General features: G+C 35.5%; 1 protein-coding gene across 1 annotated transcript in view; it reads right to left on the reverse strand.

Annotated features, from left to right (window-relative positions):
• The window catches only part of DMAP1 (DNA methyltransferase 1 associated protein 1), a 258,949-nt gene extending 236,792 nt beyond the window's left edge, over positions 1–22,157 (reverse strand). Inside the window, exon 1 of the mRNA XM_053693398.1 lies at positions 22,019–22,157. The gene's annotated coding sequence lies outside the window, so the exon portion shown is untranslated. The remainder of the gene's footprint in view (positions 1–22,018) is intronic.
• Between the last annotated feature and the right edge of the window lie 1,353 nt (positions 22,158–23,510).

Here is a 23,510-nt window from a genome sequence, read left to right on the forward strand (position 1 = left end):
TATTCTATGATCTACTGAGGTGGTGAACAATGTTTGGAGTTTGTCTAACAAATAAAAGGGTCTGATAATTCTATGTGACAAAAATTTAATGATTTGATATGACATATTATAAAATTCTAAAAATCATACATAAAAAATACAATTCAAGAAATCTAAAAATAATTAATTGGCTAATAAATAAATCTAATCTTTAAAAAGATGCCGGCATCAAAAACAATATGTAAAACAGTAATAACTTGAGTAAGGTAATATAACAATATATCAGCTTGATCCGCTAGGATATGTTAACCGCTGGAACAGGCGTATAATGACACAACTGTATCTGTTTATACGTTAGTGGTAATTACCAAACCAGTCCCAAATGTTACTTGTATCTTTGGGGTTTACACACTATATCTTATATATGTGTACTCAACGTGACGAGGGTCAAAGATTGTCTCCGTGATTATGAAATATCCCGGTTAAGTGTAACCTGTTTGCAGTATCCGTTTGCGTGCTGTGAACAGTTCAGACGGTGACTTTGAGAAACAAACTGTTTCAGTGTATCTGTTCTGACAGTTTAGTGGATCCGGTTTGCAGGGATCCGTTAGCATAGTAGATACACTGCGATTCCAAACAATTTTCAGCAATAGCTGTGACTTTACAGACTAGTAAAGATGTTCTTTTTAGATAGGTCTAATTGTAATAGTGAATCATAGGACAGGGATTGACACATATGGAGTCTATTCCAGTACTTTAGATATAGCTCGATCAGTGACGTGCACTCATTGGAGGCAGGTGAGGCAGTGCTGCACCTGCTATTTGGGCCAAAATAAAAACAAATAGAGAGTTTTATTTTTAAAAAAAAAAAAAGTGAATTTTTTTTTTTTTTTGACATGTCAAACTAATATTGCGCAATAGAGAGGCACTGGGTTCTGGTGTTTCTCTATTGCGCAATATTTGTAGTGTGTTTTTATATCTAGCTGCTCTGCAGCATCACCCGGTGGTGATTTGCAGGAGCAGCGCGGCAGAGAAAATAACTATATGAGGCATCTCTCATGAGGCCTCGACTGTTTCCTGGGAGACCAGCTCATCCAATCAACACTGGTGTTGATTGACTCCCTGGCCCTGCCTAGCCTTACAAGTAGTGCACTAGTACTGAGACTGAGTTTTTCTGCGCATGCGCAAGGAAAGAGCAGCGCGGCGGCGGCGGGAACAACAGCCAGTCACAGAGTGCCACTCATTCCTGCTTGACACCTCTGAGTCTGAGCCAAGTAGCGACTAGTGGAGGAGGAGGCTGCCCGATCTCTACAGAGTCTGAGTGAGACTCGCACACACCGCATATCGCAGCTGCTGCCCCTGCCTGACCGTGAGGACCTGTCGCTCAGCTCAGCCTGTCACCCACTCACCGCAGTACCGCACTCACCTGAAGGAAGGAGCCGAAGTGGGGTCACACTCACACAAGTAAGTCATCAAGAATGACAGCCATGCCGTGTGTGATAGTGAGTGTGTGATCATGATCAGTAGTACTAGTACAGCCTGTAATATGTATATTTTTTATTGTGAGGCTTGGGGTTAACGTTGTATAACTTGTAAGTTGTACACTTGTACAGAGTATCAGTACTGTAAGTTAAAATATACTGGACCGGGTAGTGGTGGGTGCCTGCCCCCCCTCTGCTTAAATTTGAAGTGCCTGTGTGTGTTTTCAACTAGGAACACTTGTGTTGTGAGTGACGCAGTCTGATCCTCTTATTTGCTTAGTTAGTAAATGTATTTTGTGTATGACCCGGTCAGTGTTGTAAGTAGTTACAACACTGACCAGGTCATACACAAAATATATTTATTAAGCAAAACTTTCAAGTTGCTGGCTATGCTATCTATATCTATGTTGTTGTTTCACTTCCCAACTTTGGCAGCTTAATAAATATATTTTAATGAGCTGAGCAGCCATCTTGTGATTTAGTGCTGTGCTTATTTGCTTAATAAATGTATTTTGTGTATGACCTGGTGGTCAGTGTTATAACTTAAGTTACATTTATTAAGCAAATAAGCACAAAATCACAAAATGGCTGCTCATTAAAATATATTTCTTATTTTAATATATTTATTAATAGTAAAAGTTACACTACTGACTCAGTAGTGTAACTTTTACTATTAATAAATATATTAAAATAAGAAATATATTTTAATGAGCAGCCATTTTGTGATTTTGTGCTTATTTGCTTAATAAATGTAACTTACAACACTGACCAGGTCATACACAAAATACATTTATTAAGCAAAACTTGCAAGTTGCTATCCTAATGGTATGTTCTCTACTTCTCTGGCTGCTTAATAAATATATTTTAATGAGCAGCCATCTTGTGATTTAGTGCACATAATAAATAATTTATTATAGGCATTAGGCAGAGTAGTGGCCTCCCCCTCTGATGTAAAACTTTGTGTCTGGTCAGTGTTGTAACTTGCTAAGTTGCTATGCTATGTTGAGTATGTTCCTTCTTGTTCTCTGGCTGCTTACTAAATATATTTTACAGAATGAGCAGCCATCTTCTGATTTTGTGCACATGTCATTAATATATTTATAGGCAGGAAGTGGCTGTCCCCTCTGATGTTAAGCTTTGTGTCTGACTCTGACCTGTTCAGTGTTGTAACTTGCTAGTTGCTATGCTATCTTCTCTGCTTACTAAATAAATTTTACAGAATGTTTAGTAGCCATCTTGTGATTTTGTGAACACACTGCAGTAAAATATATTAAGGCAGAGAAGTGGCTGCCCCCTCTGATGTTAAACTTTAAGTGTCTGACCGTGACAGTCAGACACTTACACATCAGAGGGGGAAGCCACTTCTCTGCCTATAATATTTAATGTTCACAAAATCACAAGATGGCTAAACATTCTGTAAAATGTATTTAGTAAGCAGAGAAGATAGCATAGCAAGTTACAACACTGACCTTGTTGTGAGACACAAAGTTTAACGTCAGAGGGGGCAGCCACTTCTCTTCCTATAATATTTAATGTGCACAAAATCACAACTGGCTGCTCATTATATTAGTAAGGGCAGCAGCCAGAGAACATAGCATAGCAAGCAAGTTTCAACACTGATCGGGTCATACACAAAGTTTAACATCAGAGGGGGACTGGGGAGGCTACTACTACTCTGCCTATAATATAGTAAAAATTAACTGTGCACAAATTCACAAGATGGCAGCTCATTCTGTAAAAATAATGTAGTAAGCAGAGAGGATTTCAGTAGCAACATTGAATTTGCAAGCAAAGAAAATAAATAATTAAAGTGAAATTCACTTTAATTATTTATTTTCTTTGCTTGCATATTCAATGTTGCTATTGCTACTTAAATGTTCTCTGCTTATGCTTACTAAATTAAATTTACAGAATGAGCATCCATCTTGTGAATGTTTTTGCAGTTTACTGTTAGGAATTTAGGATTAATATGTGATTAGCAGCTAAATATCTTTAGTTTGAAATTGGAATAGAGCTCCCCCTGTGGCAATCATTGTGTAAATTGGCCAAATCAAGTCACATTTCTTATTAAAGGGACATTAAACACTAAATACATGCTAGATAGAATGATGCATTCAAAGAAAAGATTAGTCCATGTCTGATGACTAACATGTAGATGTATTTTTTATGTACTCATGGAACTGCAGAGAGACGTTAGTGCACTGGTCTGGTGCTGTATCTGCTTTTTTCTTACTCATTCTGAATGGGTCAACTGTAGCCTTTGAAGGCTTGGCTGTATTACTCAACTAATGAAATTACATGGAATTATTAACCTGATAATAATATTACAGCCCCCAAGAATTTGAATTTTGTATTGAATCATAAATGACCTTTTTTGTGTGGCATCTTAAAAGGGGGATATGTTGTAATAAAAAAACCTTTTTAAAACAAACTTCCATTGCTGAATCAATAACATAACATACTATTTTATTTTTATGCTTCCACAATCATTTTGCTTGCTTCTCTTGCTATCCTTTGCTGAAATGTTTATCCCTGGTAAGCGCAGGAGCAACAAAGAACCTAGGTTCTAGGGGCTGATTGGTGGCTGCATATTGCATAATGCATAATGATTGTCATTGGCTCACCCATGTGTTCAGTTAGAAAACAGTAGTGCATTGCTGCTCCTTCAACAAATGATACCATCTCTGAAGCTATTTTGCAATACCATGTTCAATCATGCTAATTGCCCTTATGCAACCTGCTAATTTAATCGTCAATTTAAGCTACCACTATGGTTCATATATTGGCTTCTTCTCTGGCATATCATAGCCAGTGCCTCACTTGCCTCTGACCTCACCGCACGTCACTGAGCTCGATGTACCTGCCCTACCGCTATACAAAATAGATCTTACCAGCTGGAGGTGATTCGGTTGATAGTGTCCAGAGCAAGCTAGTCTCTACGCGTTTCAGCCGCCAGGGGCCTTTATAAAGATGCTTGTTCCATTCATTATCCCATTTAAATAGTTTGAACATTACTGTGATTGGATGAAATGTCAGCCAGTAATGTACTTGAATTGTCGTCATGTGAAGAATGTTAGAGAGTGTTAACCATTTGTAGTTCCACATAGTACGATTACAGTGACAAAAGTTATACATATAAATCAAATTTTTTAACACCATGTTACCTAGAGGGTTATCTTACAAATAGATCCTATTTCTTTCTTTTCTTTAGGAGTGTTAAATAAATGTTTTTACAGATACCAAAAAACTTTTATCCACTTCCTATATGAAACAAAATTGTGGATTTTGGCAATATTTAGCGATGTAAATTATCTACATTGTTTAAGACAGTCTAAATATTTACATATGTATTTGAAATACGGAATGAGACTTCAGTAATATATTCGCTCTGTACTCAGTATTAAAATCCTTCTGTATTTACCAATATTTAACAATGTAAATTATCTACATTGTTTGAGATAGTGAATTTGTTGTATGTTTATGAGAATCTAGATATTTACATATGTATTTGTAATGCGGAATAAAAAACTTCAGTATTATATTCGCTCTGTATTCAATTGTATTACATTTTAGGAGATGTCCTGTGTATACATAGAATACACCTTCAGAAGTTAATTAGTTAAATTCATTAGAGTGATATGTTTGTCTTTTTTCTGTGCAATCAAGAGGTCTTTGACTTATAGAAATGTTTAATCTTCATTTCGTTATTGATCATATTTTCATATATTTGTATACCAGACTGTTATTGAAGTATTGCAAGACTTACAAATTTTCAAATGATTCAGAGATTATATAGATAGATTTTCTCAGAACTAGCTATAAAATTATATAAATAAGAATCGAAATAACAGAAATATAAAATACATGGAATTTTTTGAAAGTGAGAAAATAAATGTATTTATTGTACATGTATCATAAATCTGTGTATTATAAGGTGTATATATAAGAATCTATTATCTAACAGAGTATTATTTTTTTTTAAATGATTTACACCAAGGACAATTTTAGTCCAAGATGTGGAAATGCTTGAGAAAATTTACGAGTGATATTTAACCCTTTCCACAATTTATTACCATTTAGATGAACTTAAAGATTTTAATAAATATTATAAAATATGATGGGTGATATAAGTTCTATTCAATTATGAGTAATATTAGATTCTATTCAATTTTAAAACTCTCCATCCACATGGTCTAAATTTGGAATTGGGCCTAAACATGCTAATCTAGAAATATTACAAACTGCCAACCTAATATTACTCATAATTGAATAGATCTTATATCACCCATCATATTTTATAATATTATTAAAATCTTTAAGTTCATCTAAATGGTAATAAATTGTGGAAAGGGTTAAAAATCACTTGTAAATTTTCTCAAGCATTTCCACATCTTGGACTAAAATTGTCCTTGGTGTAAATCATTTTCAAAAAAAGAATACTCTATGCTAGATAATAGATTCTTATATATACCTTTTTATAATACACAGATTTAGGATACATGTACAATAAATAGATTTATTTTCTCACTTTCAAAAAATTCCATATATTTTATATTTCAGTTATTTCGATTCTTATTTATATAATTTTATAGCTAGTTCTGAGAAAATCTATCTATATAATCTCTGAATCATTTGAAAATCTGTAAGTCTTGCAATACTTCAATAACAGTCTGGTATAAAAATTATATGAAAATATGATCAATAACGAAATGAAGATTAAAAATTTCTATAAGTCAAAGACCTCTTGATTGCACAGAAAAAAGACAAACATATCACTCTAATGAATTTAACTAATGAACTTCTGAAGGTGTATTCTATGTACAGGGAGTGCAGAATTATTAGGCAAATGAGTATTTTGACCACATCATCCTCTTTATGCATGTTGTCTTACTCCAAGCTGTATAGGCTCGAAAGCCTACTACCAATTAAGCATATTAGGTGATGTGCATCTCTGTAATGAGAAGGGGTGTGGTCTAATGACATCAACACCCTATATCAGGTGTGCATAATTATTAGGCAACTTCCTTTCCTTTGGCAAAATGGGTCAAAAGAAGGACTTGACAGGCTCAGAAAAGTCAAAAATAATGAGATATCTTGCAGAGGGATGCAGCACTCTTAAAATTGCAAAGCTTCTGAAGCATGATCATCGAACAATCAAGCGTTTCATTCAAAATAGTCAACAGGGTCGCAAGAAGCGTGTGGAAAAACCAAGGTGCAAAATAACTGCCCATGAACTGAGAAAAGTCAAGCGTGCAGCTGCAAAGATGCCAATTGCCACCAGTTTGGCCATATTTCAGAGCTGCAACATCACTGGAGTGCCCAAAAGCACAAGGTGTGCAATACTCAGAGACATGGCCAAGGTAAGAAAGGCTGAAAGACGACCACCACTGAACAAGACACACAAGCTGAAACGTCAAGACTGGGCCAAGAAATATCTCAAGACTGATTTTTCTAAGGTTTTATGGACTGATGAAATGAGAGTGAGTCTTGATGGGCCAGATGGATGGGCCCGTGGCTGGATTGGTAAAGGGCAGAGAGCTCCAGTCCGACTCAGACGCCAGCAAGGTGGAGGTGGAGTACTGGTTTGGGCTGGTATCATCAAAGATGAGTTTGTGGGGCCTTTTCGGGTTGAGGATGGAGTCAAGCTCAACTCCCAGTCCTACTGCCAGTTTCTGGAAGACACCTTCTTCAAGCAGTGGTACAGGAAGAAGTCTGCATCCTTCAAGAAAAACATGATTTTCATGCAGGACAATGCTCCATCACACGCGTCCAAGTACTCCACAGCGTGGCTGGCAAGAAAGGGTATAAAAGAAGAAAATCTAATGACATGGCCTCCTTGTTCACCTGATCTGAACCCCATTGAGAACCTGTGGTCCATCATCAAATGTGAGATTTACAAGGAGGGAAAACAGTACACCTCTCTGAACAGTGTCTGGGAGGCTGTGGTTGCTGCTGCACGCAATGTTGATGGTGAACAGATCAAAACACTGACAGAATCCATGGATGGCAGGCTTTTGAGTGTCCTTGCAAAGAAAGGTGGCTATATTGGTCACTGATTTGTTTTTGATTTGTTTTTGAATGTCAGAAATGTATATTTGTGAATGTTGAGATGTTATATTGGTTTCACTGGTAAAAATAAATAATTGAAATGGGTATATATTTGTTTTTTGTTAAGTTGCCTAATAATTATGCACAGTAATAGTCACCTGCACACACAGATATCCCCCTAAAATAGCTAAAACTCAAAACAAACTAAAAACTACTTCCAAAAATATTCAGCTTTGATATTAATGAGTTTTTTGGGTTCATTGAGAACATGGTTGTTGTTCAATAATAAAATTAATCCTCAAAAATACAACTTGCCTAATAATTCTGCACTCCCTGTATATAGAGCAAAAAAGATGTGAGAAGCACTCGAGTATCAGCAAGTAATATAATTTATTGGACAGTTCCAAAAATCACATAAACGTATTGTGAGGAGTGAATACTCCGGGGTAAAAAGCAGAGCAAAGTGTACAAAAAAGGTTAGTGCAGGGGCACTAGAACAAACGGCTATTCTATGTATTCTATGTATACATCTCCTAAAATGTAATACAATTGAATACAGAGCGAATATAATACTGAAGTTTTATTCCGCATTACAAATACATATGTAAATATCTAGATTCTCATAAACATACAACAAATTCACTATCTCAAACAATGTAGATAATTTACATCGTTAAATATTAGTATTAAAATCCTTCTGTATTTACCGAGTACAGAGCGAATATATTACTGAAGTCTCATTCCGTATTTCAAATACATATGTAAATATTTAGACTGTCTTAAACAATGTAGATAATTTACATCGCTAAATATTGGCAAAATCCACAATTTTGTTTCATAACCACTCTAACATTCTTCACACGACGACAATTGAAGTACATTACTGGCTGACATTTCATCCAATCACAGTAATGTTCAAACTATTTAAATGGTATAAATGAATGGAACAAGCATCTTGATAAAGGTCCCTGGCGGCTGAAACGCGTAGAGACTAGCTTGCTCTGGACACTATCAACCGAATCACCTCCAGCTGGTAAGATCTATTTTGTATAGCGGTAGGGCAGGTACATCGAGCTATATCTAAAGTACTGGAATAGACTCCATATGTGTAATCCCTGTCCCATGATCCACTATTACAATTAGACCTATCTAAACAGAAAATCTTTACCAGTCTGTAAAGTCACGGCTATTGCCGAAAATTGTTTGGAATCACAGTGTATCTACTATGCTAACGGATCCCTGCTAACCGGAACCACTAAACTGTCAGAAAAGATACACTGAAACAGTTTCAGAAAACTAAGGAGAATCACACAAGGAGTGTGGATATCTCCTGGAAGTATGCACCTGAAAGCACTCTTAGCCTAGACTCTGTGGCAGTAATTCCAGAACGGGTAAAATTAAAATATAACTTTTATTATGAATTGCTCTTAAAATAAGGGTAACACACAAATTAAAAACGACACTAGCACCTCCAAGACATCTATTAAGTGGTTCACTCTTTAGGAGGACTTATTAGATAAAAGGCCTAATGTATATAATTATATTCTCCTTAATAGAGTTATCTTTGTTCTGCTATACTGCTGCTATTGGGTCCAAATAATGTATGTGTGCAGTCATAATATGACTACCACCCTATATAAGGATATTTGGTTACCCTAATGACTCTGGATCATGTGGTGTTAGCCAGAATTGTGTCTGTTTGTATAAATATTTTCTGAGAGGACAATAACTGATTGATTTCTCTCAGTGAGGCCAAATATCCTCACTGTTTAATGGTACAACATGTGGATGTTTATTGAAAAAACAATATTCAGTGTTGCTTGTATCTAGATGTATACTATTTAGACTCTGTACTCTAAATAATAGTTGTGAAGTTTTGTGTGCAACACTATAGTGTTATATTATATTGACCACATATGTGAAATAGTTTTCTGATATCTAAGCTCAATATAATCCCCAACCGTTTACTCAGTGCAAATCCTTGTTGTTATATTATTACTATTTTGTTCAGTTATCATTCACTTTGTAAGTAATATGGGAGTGCTCTCAGTCAAGCTAATGTTACGGTCACTGCTTGACTACTGATATATACAGCATTAGCACAACAGCACTAAACAATATCACTATAGAGTTAATGTGGGTTACAATATTTTCTTTTATCTTAGCGCTGCATCAATATCCTTTGTGGTATCTAGTATTGGTTGCAAAGCAGCAGCACTGTTATTGTGTTTCTATTTTGTATCACATTTCAGTTACATTCAATTCGTGCTGTAAACTTGTAACTAATTCCTATACTGGATAGTATAGTTCTATTTGAATTGGTTGGTATCTATACTCGTGTCAATTCAGATTGCAACTGACTCGGTAGGTTCTATTATACCCTCTATTGTCCTGCACAGTAATAAGTAAGACTGATTGTATTTCAGTTAGCCAAAAATTCTAGCTAAGTCTGGCACAACCCAGACTGTACAACAAGTTAACTACGTATAGCAGATATTGAGTATTAGATTGTCATTGAGGTGCTAGGCTTTTAAAAAATTTTGAGAGCGCCCAAACACTCGCTGTGACTCCTGACTAGTTTCGCCCCTCCGGGCTTTGTCAAAGGCGGCGAGCCGCCGTTGTTGGGGGAGTATATACCGGTTTGACAGTGGCCAAAGTACCGGAAATACACCAGTAGCTACTTCACTAGATGGGGCGTTAAAAGATCTACATAGAACCCTGTACAAACAGGACAAAACATGGTGGAACAAACACTTTTTTGAAAAATATATAGAAAGAAAACTTATACCCAGAGGGTTACGCATACAGCTATTTCCAGCTTTTGAGTTCAAAATTGATAGTTTAACAATTGAGTGGGAGGAAGCTCTCTCTGAATGTTCAGAGAAATTGATGAAAATTCTAGTAAAACATGATACACTAGAATATGATCTGTTTGAAACCAAAATAAAGGAACAGTATGAAAATCTCAAAAAATTTGAACTAAATCCTGACTTTAATCAACAATATAAATTGTATCAACAAGAACTAGACAAGTACGAGCAAGAACTCAAAAATATAAAATCTGGGAAACTTAATAGAGACATTAGTGATTATAGCAATAACAGAGTGTATAAATGGCGCAAGAATGGGTTCTATAGAAATACAAACAAAAACCCAAGAGTGAATATTATAGAAAGTGATATCTCTGATACAGATGGAGAGGAAGGAAGTTCCAATAGCACTGCCCCCCAACAAACATCTGTACCCCCACCCAACCCCATTGTACCAAGGTCATCAAGCAGAAACAAGAGGAAGGATTTTTTAGATGCAGGAGAGGCAGGAGGGGAATACGCAGAGGGGGGAGGCATAAACAAAAGACCAACAAGAGGCAGAACCAGGTATCAGAGAGGACAACAAGGCCACTGGAGACCACCCAGGAGAGAACAGAGCCCCTTCTCACAGATCAGAATGAATCAATGAGAGTCATTAATTTATCCACATTAAAGCTAACACCCAATCATATCTCTGTACTATCCAAAGGTTTATCTTTTTGTCCAACTAATAATGTAGACAAATTTGAGGTTGTAAAAGATATTCAACTGTTTACTAGAAAATTGTTTCTGAAAAAATTCTTCTCATCGGAAGAAAATATGTCAGGATGGACAGAAGAAGAAAGATTAACTTTAAATGATCTAGAAGATTTACTAGGTGAATCAGAACCTAAGACTCCAGACAGATGGAGAGGCAACATAAGAAACAAATCCACATTTGTACCAAAAAACTATAACAATCCTCAAATTGAGATGTTTAGAGATAGTGTGTGCCGGGACATTACATCTCTTAAACTAGCGCCCAAAAAATACAATTTAACATTTGAAGAACAACAGGCGATACACGAAATGACACAATGGGATGAAGTAGTCATTCGTGGATCTGACAAGGGTGGCAATATAGTCATTTGGCCTATAGACATGTACCTCAAAGAGGCCAACAAACAACTAAAAGATAAGTCCTGTTACACTAGATTGTTACACAATCCCATGGAAGGCTATTCAAAAATTTACTCAAACATGGTCAACAAAGCCTTTAAAGAAGGAGTCATCACAACTAAAGAACACAAATATTTAAAAGTGGACAAACCTAAGGTTGCCACTTTTTATATGATACCGAAAATACATAAAAATGCACAAATTCCACCAGGCAGGCCCATAGTGTCAGGCATTGAAAGCTTAACAGAGAGAGCTAGCTCATATATAGATTTAAGATTACGCCAGTATGTAGAAGAACTACCTTCATATGTACAAGACTCTATGCAGGTTTTACAAAGACTAGAAAACATAACGTTAAATGACACCACTTGGCTTGTCACTACAGATGTAGAGTCCCTTTATACCTCGATCAACCATCAACAAGGGTTACAAGCCACCAGATACTTTTTAGAAAGATATTCTGAAGAGAACAGGGAACACGACAAGTTCATCTTAAACATGCTAGACTTTGTACTGAATTACAATTTTTTCACATTTGATGGCCAGTATTATCTTCAAACCAGAGGCACAGCAATGGGCACTACCTGTGCGCCCACTTATGCCAACTTGTTTCTAGGCTGGTGGGAGAAAGAATTTGTGTTTACTGAAAGCAATCAAAAATATACTGATAATATCCCATTGTGGATAAGATTTATAGATGACATCCTTTTTATCTGGGAGGGCACACACAGTGAATTGTTGAATTTCTTAAAACATCTAAATCAAAATGATCTAAACATAAAATTAACACATGAAGCAAGCCTCACCAAAATTAACTTTTTGGACTTAACAATCAATAAGAACAGTGATGGAAATGTTACTACTGATCTATACAGAAAGCCTACTGCTGCAAACAGTGTGCTACACAGCACAAGTGCACATGCTCCTGGCACAATGAAAAGTTTACCAACTGGAGAATTTTTAAGACTACGCAGAAATTGCTCGGATGAGCAGGTATTCAACATTAGGGCAAAAGAATTGGAAGAAAGATTGTGGACAAGAGGGTACAGCAAAAGGAGTACCAAAAAAGCTAAGTATAGAGCAGCACATACCCCAAGACATGACCTCCTTTTCAAAAAACATAAAAAAAGCTCCAATATACCCAGGCTAATTATGACATACAACAGCCAAACTCCACAAATTCTGAACATCATACAGAAACACTGGAATATCTTAATGATGGATCCGACACTAAAGACCACTCTAGGTGAGAGGCCCTCAGTGGGATACAGAAGGACGAAAAATGTAAAAGATCTTATAACCAGTAGTCACTTTCAAAAGAAGAAAACCAAAACAGCATTCAAGCCAGGAGCACGTAAATGTGGCAACTGCAGCACTTGTAAATATATACGTAACACAGATACCATCACAGACAGATTTGGGAAAAAGCATAACATCAGAAGATATATAAGTTGCAATACAGAGAGTGTAATTTATGTATTACACTGCACATGCAACCTGTACTATGTAGGAATGACCTCAAGGAAATTACATCTGAGGCTTATGGAACACTTAAGGAATATCAAAAATGCAGCGAAAGATAAGGATGAAATGAAATCCATAACTAGTGTAGCTGCACATTTCTTAAAATTCCACAATTCAAACTCAAATGACTTGCAATGCTGGGGTATAGAAAAAGTGAGTTTAGGAATGCGAGGAGGAAATCTAGAAAATGCCCTGCTGAGAGCTGAGAGTAGGTGGATCTATTTATTAAATTCAGTCCAACCATATGGGCTGAATGAACAGAATAACTATTATGTTTTTCTGTAAACTTTAAAATGTATACACTGATACAGTAACCATATAGAATAATCAAGAATCATTAGAAACAGATCACGATTAAAAAAGTTGACACAATATAAATGAAACAATATGATATAATACAAATAAGTAAAATACACAAGTAAAGAGTCACAAAAATGAAGTATGTTAAGTGAATATAGTTCTTTCACCCCTTCCCCCAACTTTTCACAAAAGTTAATGTCACAAAAATCTGTTTACAAGAACACATTCACGAACCACTGGAATAGACTGTCTAACCAGTGTTTTCATAATTAACACACAATTAATTTATCACACAGACAACTAAAATAACAAACAGCACTAATTTAAATTGCTAGCTTTGAACTCAATAGCAAGATTATATTCATCACAATATTTACAATCAAGTATCACAAGACACTAGGACAAAACACACAACGAAACAAGGGATGTAACATAAACATGTTCTTCAAATAACGTGAACACTCACAGCACTGTAGAGAGTTAACAAATCTTTTTATTTTATTTTCTCATTTCACATATTAATTTTCACCAACACTTTTATTTAGTTTCACGCAAGAGCACAGTCACATTATAAGACCGTATCTGTTCTTCACTGCAGTACAGCCTAAAACTAATAATTAATATCTATGGCACTGGACTCAGATATTAAACTGCTATTTACATTAGATGAGAAGTTAATCTATTTCCATCATATTAGGAATGTAATTTATCCAAAGAGTAGTTAATGATTAGTCACAATGATCAGCAAAATATCGAAATAATAGTATATGTATCAATATTTGAACACCATGATAATATCAAATAAGGTAGACCACCTTAGGAATCAGTATAGAACACTGACCGAATCTGTCATTTAACATACAGACAGCACGCGTAACATCAGCATAGGACACAAACCAATAATCCCCAAATAATGATTGCAAGTAGAAGCTGTCAATCAATGAACCTTGTCTGATCAAGAGCCAATCACAATAGAAGCAAGGCGGGACTTCCGGTTTCAACCGGTATATACTCCCCCAACAACGGCGGCTCGCCGCCTTTGACAAAGCCCGGAGGGGCGAAACTAGTCAGGAGTCACAGCGAGTGTTTGGGCGCTCTCAAAATTTTTTAAAAGCCTAGCACCTCAATGACAATCTAATACTCAATATCTGCTATACGTAGTTAACTTGTTGTACAGTCTGGGTTGTGCCAGACTTAGCTAGAATTTTTGGCTAACTGAAATACAATCAGTCTTACTTATTACTGTGCAGGACAATAGAGGGTATAATAGAACCTACCGAGTCAGTTGCAATCTGAATTGACACGAGTATAGATACCAACCAATTCAAATAGAACTATACTATCCAGTATAGGAATTAGTTACAAGTTTACAGCACGAATTGAATGTAACTGAAATGTGATACAAAATAGAAACACAATAACAGTGCTGCTGCTTTGCAACCAATACTAGATACCACAAAGGATATTGATGCAGCGCTAAGATAAAAGAAAATATTGTAACCCACATTAACTCTATAGTGATATTGTTTAGTGCTGTTGTGCTAATGCTGTATATATCAGTAGTCAAGCAGTGACCGTAACATTAGCTTGACTGAGAGCACTCCCATATTACTTACAAAGTGAATGATAACTGAACAAAATAGTAATAATATAACAACAAGGATTTGCACTGAGTAAACGGTTGGGGATTATATTGAGCTTAGATATCAGAAAACTATTTCACATATGTGGTCAATATAATATAACACTATAGTGTTGCACACAAAACTTCACAACTATTATTTAGAGTACAGAGTCTAAATAGTATACATCTAGATACAAGCAACACTGAATATTGTTTTTTCAATAAACATCCACATGTTGTACCATTAAACAGTGAGGATATTTGGCCTCACTGAGAGAAATCAATCAGTTATTGTCCTCTCAGAAAATATTTATACAAACAGACACAATTCTGGCTAACACCACATGATCCAGAGTCATTAGGGTAACCAAATATCCTTATATAGGGTGGTAGTCATATTATGACTGCACACATACATTATTTGGACCCAATAGCAGCAGTATAGCAGAACAAAGATAACTCTATTAAGGAGAATATAATTATATACATTAGGCCTTTTATCTAATAAGTCCTCCTAAAGAGTGAACCACTTAATAGATGTCTTGGAGGTGCTAGTGTCGTTTTTAATTTGTGTGTTACCCTTATTTTAAGAGCAATTCATAATAAAAGTTATATTTTAATTTTACCCGTTCTGGAATTACTGCCACAGAGTCTAGGCTAAGAGTGCTTTCAGGTGCATACTTCCAGGAGATATCCACACTCCTTGTGTGATTCTCCTTAGTTTTCTGAAATTTATCTACTTATGCATTAGCACCATTCCCTATATAAGCAATATTTGTTTCACAAATACATATTATATAGTCTGTAATTATTGAATAACAGGGAAAAAGCCCTTGTAGTGCCATTGTTCGTGTGTAATAATACACTGAAACAGTTTGTTTCTCAAAGTCACCGTCTGAACTGTTCACAGCACGCAAACGGATTCTGCAAACGGATACTGCAAACAGGTTACACTTAACCAGGATATTTCATAATCACAGAGACAATCTTTGACCTTCGTCACGTTGAGCACACATATATAAGATATAGTGTGTAAACCCCAAAAATACAAGTAACATCTGGGACTGGTTTGGTAATTACCACTAACGTATAAACAGATACAGTTGTACCATTATATGCCTGTTAGAATACGGATTGTTTGCCAGCGGTTAACATATCCTAGCGGATCAAGCTGATATATTGTTATATTACCTTACTCAAGTTATTACTGTTTTACATATTGTTTTTGATGCCAGTATCTTTTTAAAGATTAGATTTATTTATTAGCCAATTAATTATTTTTATATTTCTTGAATTGTATTTTTTTTTTTTTTATGTATGATTTTTAGAATTTTATAATATGTCATATCAAATAATTCATTAAATTTTTGTCACATAGAATTATCAAACCCTGTTATTTGTTAGACAAACTCCAAACATTGTTCACCACCTCAGTAGATTGTAGAATACAGTGTTAAGATAACATCTGCTCACGAGAGGAGATAGAGAGAAAATATATATATATATATATATATATATATATATATATATATATATATATATATATATATATATATATATATATATATATATATATATATATATATATATATATATATATATATATATATATATATCTCCACTCACTTGCTATAAGTCAGATTAATTAACGGACTATTTTGCACTATCACAGTTGCTTTTACTCACATCAATTCAGAATCTGTTTATACATATATTCAGAGAGACAAAGGTTCATTCATATACAATATATAAAAGCCATCAATATTATCTTCCAAAAAAAGCAAACTTTTTTTTGCATCCCCTTCGAAAATAAAAACCACTGCAAGTCAATATTATATGACTCCAATTTAAAAGCAAGATATCTCGTATGTAATCACTTCTACAAATTGCCCTTCAGTCTCTTAGCTGTTTAGCGCTATCCCAACTCTCCTTTCTTACATTTTGTACTTTTCAGTATTCATGATCCCATCAATTCGGATAATATCGCTAACACCACTTGCAGAAATGCAGTCCCAAACCAGGACAGACCCTCCATCATGTTTCACTGATGGCCGCAAGTACTCATTCTATCTCTCTCCAACTCTTCTTCTCACATATTGTCGATTGGACTCAAAAATTTCAAACTTGGATTTTTCACTCCATAATAGTCTTTTCCACTGATCTTCATTCCAATCTTTGTGAGCTTTAGCATAGCTTAGAATTTTCACCCTGTTCCCCTTTCGAAAAAGTGTTTTTTTGGCTGCTATCCTTCCACAAAGACCATTCCTGATCAAGCTTCTTCGGACTGTAGAAGGGTCAACTTGGCATCCCAATGAAGATGTCAGATGCTGAGCCAGGTCCTTACTGGACTTCTTCCGGTCTCTGAGAGAAAAAACTGAGAAATTTATCTTCAGATTTTGAAAGTTTTCTTGGCCGTCCAGTCCTTTTTTTGTCCTTGACCTCTCCTGATTCTTCAAATGTCTTTATAACAGCTTGAATACCACATCTTGAGTATCCAGTATGTTAGCTGATTTTCCTTTGAGTGGTCTTGCTGGTGCAAAAGTATGATTTTTTGGTCTGTCAAATTCTGTGATCTTTGGCATTTTGAATGGAATGATGTGATTGAAAGTTGGTCTTATTAGAAAGCTTCCAATAAATTAAACTCATACCACATATGTATGTAATGCTCAAGCATGTGTTGCACAAACCTGATGTAATATACTTTTTTTTCCCCACAGCGGTCATTTTGACATGAAATAGAAGGGCAAATACAGGTGTTAGCAATGACAGAATTCCATTCCATTAAGGTATACGAGAGCCAGGTTCCTGCTATTGCTCAAGTGTAAGGGGATACCACACTAAACACTTGGCACTTTAGCCTATAGAAGCTGTTTTTTCTGATTGGTTTCTGTTTTTTTCAATACTGCATACAAATATCCTGTATTTTTTGGTTGTATTATAATAAAGAGACTGAGAAATAATTATATATGGTCTAGGGGTCAAACAATAATCAGGGCTGATATCCCTAATTTCTAACATTATCAGTATCAGGCCCCAAACTCACCGATATGCCCCTGCGCAGCACGCTCACTGCAGTCTATAGCAATCTGCTCCTGCGGATAGCATTGGAGGAGCCGCGCCGCAGCACCATGTCATGATGTCTTCAACGTCACCCCTACAAACCCCGCAGGTGGAGCTCACAGCGGTAGAGGTAAGACGTGTACTATAGTACCTCTGCACGCCCGGCCACAGCTAAATAACATGCATTATTTATACGATGTCTGCAGTGCATTCAAATTTGGTCAAAAATATCAATGTATATACATTAGGGTATCTGTATCTCTTTAGACTATCACCTTCTGGCTCAAGACTTTTGCACAGTACTAAAATATATATATACATACACATACACACATACATATAAATATATATCACATACACATATATATATCTATCATATACAGTTATACCTCACTTTACAGTGCTTCGCTAATACAGAGCTTTGTGGAGCTGAAGTTCAACCTCCAAGGATTTTGAAACAGTGCGGTTATCATTGTGAGAAAAGTGACTGGCACCATTGTGTTATGCTTAGTTCACTCTGTTTACAGCATTACAGTGCAATCTGTGTCTCTGTGTTAAAGTCTGGCAAAACTTACTACAGTAATTGTCACTATTTTACAGGTACAGTATTTATTGAATACTGTGCTAGTGTTAAACTAAACATACCACTATTGCACCCCTAACTAATATATGTTAGTTCAAACATGTTTTAAGCACACAAAGAAAGCTAAAACTGCCTTGTTTCACTTTACATCGGGGCATCAGTCCCTAACCCACTGTATCAGCGGGGTATACACACACACACACATATATATATATATATATATATATATATATATATATATATATATATATATATATATATATATATATATATATATACACATACACATACAGGAGGAATTGAGGGCCCTATTCCAGTGGGAACTTACTATATATATATATATATATATATATATATATATATATATATATATATATATATATATATATATATATATATATATATTACATTCATGCATGACGCATACATACATATATATATATCACATACATTCATACATATCACATACATGCATACATATCACATACATGTATATATATATATATATATATATATATATATATATCACATAAATTCATACATATCACATACATATCACATACATGCATATATATATATATATCACATACATTCATACATATCACATACATGCATATATATATATATATCACATACATTCATACATATCACATACATTCATACATATCACATACATTCATACATATCACATATATGTGTATATATATATATATATATATATATGCAAGTTGTATTTTGAGGATTAATTTTATTATTGAACAACCATGTTCTCAATGAACCCAAAAAACTCATTAATATCAAAGCTGAATAGTTTTGGAAGTAGTTTTTAGTTTGTTTTTAGTTATAGCTATTTTAGGGGGATATCTGTGTGTGCAGGTGACTATTACTGTGCATAATTATTAGGCAACTTAACAAAAAACAAATATATACCCATTTCAATTATTTATTTTTACCAGTGAAACCAATATAACATCTCAACATTCACAAATATACATTTCTGACATTCAAAAACAAAACAAAAACAAATCAGTGACCAATATAGCCACCTTTCTTTGCAAGGACACTCAAAAGCCTGCCATCCATGGATTCTGTCAGTGTTTTGATCTGTTCACCATCAACATTGCGTGCAGCAGCAACCACAGCCTCCCAGACACTGTTCAGAGAGGTGTACTGTTTTCCCTCCTTTTAAATCTCACATTTGATGATGGACCACAGGTTCTCAATGGGGTTCAGATCAGGTGAACAAGGAGGCCATGTCATTAGATTTTCTTCTTTTATACCCTTTCTTGCCAGCCACGCTGTGGAGTACTTGGACGCGTGTGATGGAGCATTGTCCTGCATGAAAATCATGTTTTTCTTGAAGGATGCAGACTTCTTCCTGTACCACTGCTTGAAGAAGGTGTCTTCCAGAAACTGGCAGTAGGACTGGGAGTTGAGCTTGACTCCATCCTCAACCTGAAAAGGCCCCACAAGCTCATCTTTGATGATACCAGCCCAAAACAGTACTCCACCTCCACCTTGCTGGCGTCTGAGTCGGACTGGAGCTCTCTGCCCTTTACCAATCCAGCCACGGGCCCATCCATCTGGCCCATCAAGACTCACTCTCATTTCATCAGTCCATAAAACCTTAGAAAAATCAGTCTTGAGATATTTCTTGGCCCAGTCTTGACGTTTCAGCTTGTGTGTCTTGTTCAGTGGTGGTCGTCTTTCAGCCTTTCTTACCTTGGCCATGTCTCTGAGTATTGCACACCTTGTGCTTTTGGGCACTCCAGTGATGTTGCAGCTCTGAAATATGGCCAAACTGGTGGCAAGTGGCATCTTGGCAGCTGCACGCTTGACTTTTCTCAGTTCGTGGGCAGTTATTTTGCGCCTTGGTTTTTCCACACGCTTCTTGCGACCCTGTTGACTATTTTGAATGAAACGCTTGATTGTTCGATGATCATGCTTCAGAAGCTTTGCAATTTTAAGAGTGCTGCATCCCTCTGCAAGATATCTCACTATTTTTGACTTTTCTGAGCCTGCCAAGTCCTTCTTTTGACCCATTTTGCCAAAGGAAAGGAAGTTGCCTAATAATTATGCACACCTGATATAGGGTGTTGATGTCATTAGACCACACCCCTTCTCATTACAGAGATGCACATCACCTAATATGCTTAATTGGTAGTAGGCTTTCGAACCTATACAGCTTGGAGTAAGACAACATGCATAAAGAGGATGATGTGGTCAAAATACTCATTTGCCTAATAATTCTGCACTCCCTGTATATATATATATATATATATATATATATCACACATACATTCATACATATCACATACATGCATATATATGTCACATACATTCATACATATCACATACATGCATGCATATATATATCACATACATTCATACATATCACATACATGCATGCATATATATATCACATACATTCATACATATCACATACATGCATGCATATATATATCACATACATTCATACATATCACATACATGCATATATATATATCACATACATTCATACATATCACATACATGCATATATATATATCACATACATATCACATACATACATGCATATATATATATATCACATACATTCATACATATCACATACATGCATATATATATATCACATACATTCATACATATCACATACATGCATATATATATATCACATACATTCATACATATCACATACATGCATATATATATATCACATACATTCATACATATCACATACATGCATGCATATATATATATATATCACATACATTCATACATATCACATACATACATGCATATATATATATCACATACATTCATACATATCACATACATGCATATATATATATCACATACATTCATACATATCACATACATGCATGCATATATATATATATATCACATACATTCATACATATCACATACATACATGCATATATATATATCACATACATTCATACATATCACATACATGCATATATATATATATATATATATCACATACATTCATACATATCACATACATGCATGCATGCATATATATATATCACATACATTCATACATATCACATACATGCATGCATATATATATATATATATATATCACATACATTCATACATATATATATATATATATATATATATATATATATATATATATATATATATATATATCTCTATCTATCACATACATTCATACATCTCGCAATACTAAAAAATAAATAAAATCCACAAGGATGTAAATGAATGAAAATGATAAAATCATATGTGTAAAGTGTGACAAATCCAGTCTCTGGGTGATGAGAATGTAATAAAACAACCACTATGGTAGAGCCTGGAAGCAAAAGCCTGACAGACAATTCCGGTATTGAAGATCTGTATAAAAACAAAGAGGAGCGCACACAGTATTATTTACTAGCGGTAACAACGTGACCCAATCACTACTCACGAGAATCACAAAGATATGAGGTAATAGAGTAAACGGAGCGGGATCCACCCAGATCAAGATGCAGTAAATGTCCTGAAGGAACTGCTTCCTAAACACAATCCTTGTTGCTGAAAGGGAATTCCGTGCGTGAGAGCTCAATCAGCCAATCAGTGAGACGTAATGACGTCGTTCCGTGAAAGGGGCGTGTCTTTCACGACAAAGCGTCTTTACGTCTCACTGATTGGCTGATTTTTGCCTTCAGAATAGTCCCTGACGTCACGACGTCGTTACGTCTCACTGAGTTTTGTCTCTCACGCACGGAGTACTTCATTCATAGTGGCAAGTTGCAACATGGATTGTGCTTTGTAAACAGTTCGTTCCAGGATATTTACTGCATTTTGAACCGGGAGGATCCCGCTCCATTTACTTTGTTACCTCATGTATTTGTCATTCTCGTGAGTAGTGATTGGGTCACGTTGTTACCGCTATTAAATAATACTGCACTTAGACTCCTGTGTGCGCTCTTCTTTGCTTTTGTTTTTATATAACTACACACATACATACACATATTTACATACGTAAACATATATAGTTATACATAGACACATACACACATTTACATACTTACACACATACATTTATATATGCATAGAAATCATGATATATTTATACCTGCACATAAATATGGCTTTAGCTCGGCATCTACAAAACTTACCATTATCATGTGGTACTTTACCTATGTATTTAACCCCTTTTCTGGCATTAAACAAAACTCAACTGAAAAAATGCAAAAAAATAATGTTCTAAAAAATTGCAGCATGTGAATTTTACAGAGTAAGGCAAGAGAAGTTACCAGCGCTAAATTATACCTAATGTTCTAAATGGACAGAGAGTAGTATAATCTAACTACCTGTTCGTTCAAATGGTAGTGCAGCTTGAAATGATCAAAGTGTACCCTTGTCACTTATAGGAATGATAACACAAAAGAGAATAAATCATATAAAAAGTTCAGCGCAACAATTACCATATATAAATTGTGATTCTATTATGAGGCGTACTTGTACTGATAGAGTCTTAGTATAAATATACTGTTCGTTGGTAAAAAAGCCTACAAAGTCTTTTCTGCTTCCAGTCTTGAGAAAGGCCGAATTGTGTTAACTTTAAATTGGATCAAGATTTATCTTCATTTTTATCTAAATACCAGCCAGGATCAGAGGGCTCGGCATATACTGTTCATTCCTGAACGTAGGAGGTGTGGTTACCCTACGGAGAGGCAAACAGACACCAGAGCTGGATACACAGCAGGAGACTCCGCTACAGGGATTGGCTGCGACCGCACAAGGAAAGAGGTCCCGATGTCACAGACGTGAGAGGAAACGAAAGCTGCAAGCCAAGAACGGAGATCGAGGGGCACAATTGATTAGACAGGAGGGAAATTACAGATCCGGAGGACACAGAGCCGTTTAAGCAACGTACAAACCTTTCCATTCAGCAAGCGGCACGCACAAGAACA

The sequence above is a fragment of the Bombina bombina genome, chromosome 10 (assembly GCF_027579735.1).
Source record: "Bombina bombina isolate aBomBom1 chromosome 10, aBomBom1.pri, whole genome shotgun sequence".
NCBI classification, from domain to species: domain Eukaryota; kingdom Metazoa; phylum Chordata; class Amphibia; order Anura; family Bombinatoridae; genus Bombina; species Bombina bombina.